Genomic DNA, 8,706 nt, shown 5'->3' on the forward strand with positions numbered 1-8,706 from the left:
GTATGTAAATAAAAATGTACAGAATCGTGTAAATAACTTATTTCACAACGTACAAACCATGTTTTCATTTGAGTTGGGAAATTGTGTTAGATGTAAATATAAACGGAATACAATGATTTGCAAATCATTTTCAACCCATATTCAGTTGAATATGCTACAAAGACAAGATATTTGATCTTCAAACTCATAATAATTAACTTGGAAATTCATGGCTGCAACACGTGCCAAAGTAGTTGGGAAAGGGCATGTTCACCCCTGTGTTACATTACCTTTTCTTTTAACAACACTCAATAAACGTTTGGGAACTGAGGGAACTATTTGTTGAAGCTTTGAAAGTGAGATTATTTCCAATTCTTGTTTTATGTAGAGCTTCAGTCCTTCAACAGTCCGGGGTCTCCGCTGTCGTATTTTACACTTCATAATGCGCCACACATTTTCAACGGGAGACAGGTCTGGACTGCAGGCGAGCCAGGAAACTACCCGCACTCTTTTTTTGCAAAGCCACGCTGTTGTAACACTTGTCTTGCTGAAATAAGCAGGGGCGTCTAAGATAACGTTACTTGGATGACAACATATGTTGCTCCAAAACCTGTATGGACCTTTCAGCATTAATGGTGCCTTCACAGATGTGTAAGTTACCCATGCCTTGGGCACTAATGCACCCCCATACCATCCCAGATGCTGGCTTTTCAACTTTGCGCCTATAACAATCCGAATAGTTAGTTTCCTCTTAGTTCTGGAGGACACCACGTCCTCTGTTTCCCAATATAATTTGAAATGTGGACTCGTCAGACCACAGAACACCTTTCCACTTTGCATCAGTCCATCTTAGATGAGCTCGGGCCCAGCCAAGCCGGCGGCGTTTCAGGATATAGTTGATAAATGGGTTTTGCTTTGCATAGTAGAGTTTTAACTTGCACTTACAGATGTAGCAACCAACTGTAGTGATTGACAGTGGTTTTATGAAGTGTTCCTGAGCCCATGTGGTGATATCCTTTACACACTGATGTCGGTTTTTGATGCAGTACCGCCTGAGGGATCAAAAGTCATATCATCGCTTACGTGCAGTGATTTCTCCAGATTCTCTGAACTTTTTAATGATTTTACGGACTGTAGATGGTAAAATCCTTAAATTCCCTGCAATAGCTCGTTGAGAAATTTTGTTCTAAAACTGTTTGACAATTTGCTTACAAAGTGGTGACCCTCGCCCCATCCTTGTTTGTGAATTACTTAGCATTTCATGGAAGCTGCTTTTATACCCAATCATGGCACCCACCTGTTCCCAATTAGCCTGCACACCTGTGGGATGTTCCATATAAGTGTTTGTTCCTGAGCCCATGTGGTGATATCCTTTACACACTGATGTCGTTTTTTGATGCAGTACCTCCTGAGGGATCAAAAGTCCGTAAAATCATTGCTTACGTGCAGTGATTTCTCCAGATTCTCTGAACTTTTTGATGATTTTACGGATCGTAGATGGTAAAATCCCTAAATTCCTTGCAATAGCTCGTTGAGAAATGTTGTTCTAAAACTGTTCGACAATTTGCTTACAAAGTGGTGACCCTCACCCCATCCTTGTTTGTGAATTACTCAGCATTTCATGGAAGCTGCTTTTATACCCAATCATGGCACCCACCTGTTCCCAATTAGCCTGCACACCTGGGGGATGTTCAATATAAGTGTTTGTTCTTGAGCCCATGTGGTGATATCCTTTACACACTGATGTCGTTTTTTGATGCAGTACCGCCTGAGGGATCAAAAGTCCGTAATATCATCGCTTACGTGCAGTGATTTCTAGCTCGTTGTCTTTGTAGCATATTCAACTGAATATGAGTTGAAAACGATTTGCAAATCATTGTATTCTGTTTATATTTACATCTAACACAATTTCCCAACTCATACGGAAACGGGGTTTGTATATACCTGCGGCTGTGGCTAATATATGGGAAGCAAATTTAGAAATTTAGTGGGTGTGGCTTGTACAGTGCAGTGCGCTCCATAGTGCGGAAAATAATAGTAATCATCCAACATTAGCTTGGGTCATTTCAGTTAGATTTGAAGCATTTAGCAAGAATCGCATTCATTTTGACTGAAATACGACGTGTTTTCTTGGAATTCCGGAGACTATTGACCCCTATTAATTTTGCCAATCCTCACGCTGGCATCAAAGCAAGAATCCTATTGATTTTGGCCGCTGCTTGTCAGATCGTGTGCAGGGTTGGCTGAAAGAATGCCGAGTCTCGCTGGTTACAAATGACTTTATTGTTTTAGTGCAACATGACAACAAACAACATGAGGTATTTGAAGGGCTTCCTCCCCCAGCGGGAAGTGTTTTTTTTTTTTTTTTGTTTTTTTCCTATTTCGATCTTTTACAAATGTGTAAAAATAGTTTGCGTGGTGAGCGATTGTTTGGTTTGTGAGGACAAGAACAGGCAACGTTGATTACAGCAAGATCCTCCTCGCTTGGATTGTCACCTTCTTTTTTTGGTCTGGACATTTATTTACACGCCACACCGAGTCGACGGGAGCGGACTGGACTAAAGCTTTAGCTGGACAGCGGGCCACCCCCCCTCCCACGGGGGGTCCGGGTTGGGATTGATTCCAGCTTTGTTTGTTTTGTTTTTTTCTTTTCTGGACGTAAAAGGCAATGAAGACGAGGAAAAACGGACACACCCTGACAGCATGGAATCTTTGGTTACACAATATCTTCTCACATGTTGAGGTAGATGGCTCAAGTCTTCATGTTGACAACGACGGGGGACACACAGGGGGGTCTCGGGGGGGGGGTGTCCATGTCTCAGTTCCACCATGACAAGAAAACGTCATCATCACTGGCGTTTTCTAGGACGCAGCACTTCATCATCTTTGGTTCTTCATTCAAATTTTTTTTCATCAAAAACATTTTTTATGCTTTCAGTTCATCCTGGGTGGAGGGGAGTTCTTGGGGGTGTTGCTAGAATGTCCCAGAAAGTTCTCCATAAACTCAATCTTTAATCACATGACACAGCTTGTCCAGCAGGGGTCAGCACACTCACCTGTTTTAGTCTATAAAATACCCCTCCCCACACCCCAGCATGCTTACATTTGTTCAACATTAATATTTAATAACCCCCACTCCCCTCTCCTGCTCAACACAACCATCATCCTCTTTCTGGAAAGTTCCACCCCCCCCCCCCCCCCCCAGGAAGACAATGGAAGCATTATTGTAGCAAAACTATGATGTCAATCTGTGCCTCTGTAATGTGATTTACTACTTTGTGTGACTGTATCTCAATATGTGTTTGTGTAAAAAAAAAAAAAGAACTTGCATGAGTGGGTACGTGGCGCCAACTAGTGGCGAGTGTAGGGAAAGGAAAGGTGATGTTTGCGGACAGACAATTATTTTTACACGTTCAGAACGCTCCACGGACGCACAAATCCAGCAATACAGAGTAAAAAGAAACCCAATCAGAGTCCCGTGTCACACACATCTGATTACACACATTTTTTGACACACACACACAAACACAGATCAAAGTATGAAAACACAAAACACGAATACAGATTGAGATACAGACACACTAAATTAAAACACGTACACAGATTGAGATACACACACATTAAAAGCACACAGATTGAGATACAGACACACAAAATAAAAGCACATAGATTGAGATGCAGACACACACATGAAAACACACACACAGAGATTGAGTTACAGACACACAAATGAAAAGAACACAGATTGCGATAGACACACAAATTTAAAAGCACGCAGATTGAGATACAGACACAAATTAAAAGCAGACTGACCTACAGACACACAAATTAAAAGCACACAGATTGAGATACAGACATGCAAATTAAAACACGTACACAGATTGAGGTACAGACACACACATTAAAAGCACACAGATTGAGATGCAGACACACAAATTAAAACACACACAGATTGAGATACAGACACAAATTAAAAGCACACTGACCTACGGACACACAAATTAAAAGCACACAGATTGAGATACAGACACGCAAATTAAAAAACGCACACAAATTGAAATACAGACACACAAATAAAAAGCACACAGATTGAGATACAGACACACAAATTAAAAAGTACACAGATTGAGATACAGACACACAAATTAAAACATGGACACAAATTGAGATACAGACACACAAATAAAAAGCACACAGATTGAGATACAGACACGCAAATTAAAAAACGCACACAAATTGAGATACAGACACACAAATAAAAAGCACACAGATTGAGATACAGACAAACAAATTAAAAAGTACACAGATTGAGATACAGACACACAAATTAAAACACGTACACAAATTGAGATACAGACACACAAATAAAAAGCACACAGATTGAGATACGGACACACACATTAAAACATGCACACAGATTGAGATACACACACAAATTAAAAGCACACAGACTGAGATACAGACACAAAAATTAAAAGCACACAGATTGAGATACAGACACACAAATTAAAACATGCACACAAATTGAGATACCCACACAAATTAAAAGCACACATTGAGATACAGACCCTCACATTAAAAGCACACAGATTGAGAAACAGACACACAAATTAAAAGCACACAGATTGAGGTACGGACACACAAATTAAAAGCACACATTGAAATACAGACACACACATTAAAAGCACACACATTGAGGTACAGACACACACATTAAAAGCACACAGATTAAGATACAGACACACAAATTAAAAGCACACAGATTGAGATACAGACACACAAATTAAAAGCACACAGATTTAGATACAGACACACAAAATAAAAGCGCACGGATTAAGATACAGACCCACAATTTAAAACATGCACAAAGATTGAGATACAGACACACAAATTAAAAGCACACAGATTGAGATACAGACACACAAAATAAAAGCACATAGATTGAGATGCAGACGCACACGTTAAAACACACACACAGATTGAGTTACAGACACACAAATTAAAAGCACACAGATTGAGATACAGACACACACATTAAAAGCACACAAATTGAGATACAGACACACAAATTAAAAGCACACAGATTGAGATACAGACACACGAATTAAACCATGCACACAGATTGAGATACACACACACATTAAAAGCACACAGATTGAGATACAGACACACAAATTAAAAGCACACAGATTGAGATACAGACACTCAATTTAAAACATGCACACAGATTGAGGAACACACACACAAATTAAAAGCAGACAGATTGAGATACAGACACACAAATTAAAAGCACACAGATTGAGATACACACAGACAATTTAAACCATGCACACAGATTGAGATACACACACACATTAAAAGCACACAGATTGAGATACAGACACACAAATTAAAAGCACACAGATTGAGATACAGACACTCAATTTAAAACATGCACACAGATTGAGGAACACACACACAAATTAAAAGCAGACAGATTGAGATACAGACACACAAATTAAAAGCACACAGATTGAGATACACACAGACAATTTAAAACATGCACACAGATTGAGATACACACACAACTTAAAAGCACACAGATTGAGATACAGACACACAAATTAAAAGCACACAGATTGAGATACACACACCATTTAAAACACGCACACAGATTGAGAAACACACACCAATTAAAAGCACACAGATTGAGATACAGACACAAATTAAAAGCACACAGATTGAGATACACACACAATTTAAAACATGCACACAGATTGAGATACGGACACACAAATAATAAGCACACAGATTGAGATACAGACACATGAATTTGTACACAAACAGGTGAATCGGATTACAGACGCACAGACTGCAAATAGCTTTGCTCCAATAATACTTCCATAGACGACTCTCTAAAGTGCCCACCCCCTCTCCCCCCATCTGTGTGAAAGTTCTGTCCATGGAGAACAGGGAAAAAAACTGGAAGACGATCAGTCTTTGGAAGTCTTTTAAGTGTGGCTGGAGCGCCCCCCGATGGAGAAGTCTGGACAAGAAAATGGGGATCTTTCCGGAGGACGAATCTATAAGTTCTGGCATTGACACTTTAAGCCAGGGGTGTCCAAAGTGCGGCCCGCAGTTCGTTTTTTTATTAGCCCTCGGCAGATTGTAAAAATGAAATGAATTCTATGTTACCGAGATGTTATTAGCAATGCTGTCAAACGATAAATGTTTCAAATTAGATTAACCACATTTAAATTTGGATTAATCATGATTAATCACAAGTATTACCGGTCGCAAAAAAAAAACCACTTGCATGATTTTAATTAAATAAAAAATAATAAAAAATACCTGGTCACAAATGCAAATTGATTGTTAAAATAGATAGAAGGTAAAAGAGCAAAATAAACTGTGATTAATCTGCGTATTTACGTGATTAATGCAATCATTTTGTGGTTAGTCGCATGAGTTGACTCGTTATTTTTGACAGCCACAGTTATTTGGTAACACTCATTTCGATGTCAGGCACAAGACATTGATACAACATTAATTACACGTACATCTCCTTTAAAACTGACTTTGAAACAATACTTGTTTTGGTAAAATGAGACAACGTTGAAATGTACGTTGTTGGTTGGGAACTGACCAAAATTCAATGGTCAAATCAATGTCACAGCCTGACATTGAATATCCATTCATCCATCTTCTTCCGTTTATCCGAGGTCGGGTCGCGGGGGAAACAGCCTAAGCAGGGAAGCCCAGACTTTCTTTTCCCCAGCCACTTCGTCCAGCTCTTCCCGGGGGAATCCTGAGGCGTTCCCAGGCCAGCCGGGAGACATAGTCTTCCCAACGTGTCCTGGGTCTTCCCCGTGGCCTCTTACTGGTCGGATGTGCCCTAAACACCTCCCTAGGGAGGGGTTCGGGTGGCATCCTGACCAGATGCCCAAACCACCTCATCTGGCTCGATGTGGAGGGGCAGCGGCTTTACTTTGAGCTCCTCCCGGACTACAGAGCCTCTCCCCCGATCTCTAAGGGAGAGCCCCGCCACCCGGCGGAGGAAACTTATTCCTGCCGCTTGTACCCGTGATCTTGTCCTTCCGGTCATAACCCAAAGCTCATGACCACGCAGATCAACCGGTAAAGTGAGAGTTTTGTCTTCCGGCTCAGCTCCTTCTTCACCACAACGGATCGATACAGCGTCCGCATTACCGAAGACGCCGCACCGATCCACTCTTCCTTCACTCGTGATGTGCTTGAACTCCTCCACTCGGGGGGCCCAACCCGGAGATGGAACTCCACCTTTTCCCAGGGCAAGAACCATGGACTCGGACTTGGATGTAGTGATTCTCATCCCAGTGGCTTCCCACTCGGCTGCGAACCCATCCAGTGAGAGCTGAATATCCTGACATTGAATAAACGTATTCGTGTTGAAGAAAATTGGTTGGGAACTGACCAAAATTCAATGGTCAAATCAACGTCAAAAACCTGACATTGATTAAACGTTGTCAAAACGCAGGTCGTTTCAACGTTGTGTTTGAGTTGCTCTACGTCAGGTTTTAATTCAACCAGTTCTCAATGTTGTTTCAACGTCTTGGGCTGGTTTTCTTTTAGCATCTTTAATGCACAAAATGTATCAAAGTGACCCCCGCATCCTTGGATTGTTTTGGGTAAAGGTTTGGACACCCCTGTTTGACACGGTTGTGGGTGTGGGGGGTTCTTATCAGAGAAATTCTGACTATGTCGTTTCAACGTTGTGTTTGAGTTGCTCTACGTCAGGTTTTAATTCAACCAGTTCTCAATGTTGTTTCAACATCTTCTGCCTGCTGGGCTGGTTTTCTGTTAGCATCTTTAATGCACAAAATGTATCAAAGTGACCCCCGCATCCTTCGATTGTTTTGGGTAAAGGTTTGGACACCCCTGTTTGTGTGTGTGGGGGGTTCTTATCAGAGAAATTCTGACTATTTTCAAGTCTGTTTGACATTTTTTGTGGCCTCAAACGGTTTAATTTGATTAGCAACTTATAAAATCAACCCAAATCTCGTTTGGGGCCACAAAAAGCAGGAATTGATCATCTCCATCAGGCGACGGACACGGGAGGGGGGGTTCTGTCACGACCACCCAAGGACACAAGCATGTGACCTTGAAGCTTGGCCTTCAAATTATTATTATTCATAATATTATTCAAGTTCATTAGCATTATTAATGCATGGTACTCATTAATATCACAACATTCAGACAAGCTTTGGCGCAAAGAAAGAGGAGCAAGCTTGTAACATCACGGGGGGGGGGGGGTGAAGGGGGCGGGGCTCGATACATTCAAGGAAGCAACGTTCATCTTTGGTATCACGATGGGAGTCTACAGCTAAAAGTGCCCATCAGAAAAAATAAATACAGAAAATCAATAAATAGCTAAGTCAATAAATTAAAATAAAAACAATAAATAGTCAAAGAGTTATAAATAGTGAACTTTTGGCTATAAGGAGGCGTGTCAAAGCCGTTCCTTTGTGGACCAAAAAAACAATGACGTCGTACCTCGGCGGGGCTCGGAACAAAAGCCGCCCCGCAGCGCCACCGTGTCGCTAGGAATCCTGCTGTGTGCTTGACATCTGTACAAAAACATCACATTCCTTTTCCTGTAAAAAAAAACAACAACATTTAGAGTGGGAAGGACAACAAAACGAGTCCGTCTAGTCTAGTGGAGCTCCTCCCCCTTCTCCTAGCTCCTCCCCCTTAAAGAGCTGAGATCTT

Source organism: Nerophis ophidion, linkage group LG21, assembly GCF_033978795.1.
Source record: "Nerophis ophidion isolate RoL-2023_Sa linkage group LG21, RoL_Noph_v1.0, whole genome shotgun sequence".
Lineage (NCBI taxonomy): Eukaryota > Metazoa > Chordata > Actinopteri > Syngnathiformes > Syngnathidae > Nerophis > Nerophis ophidion.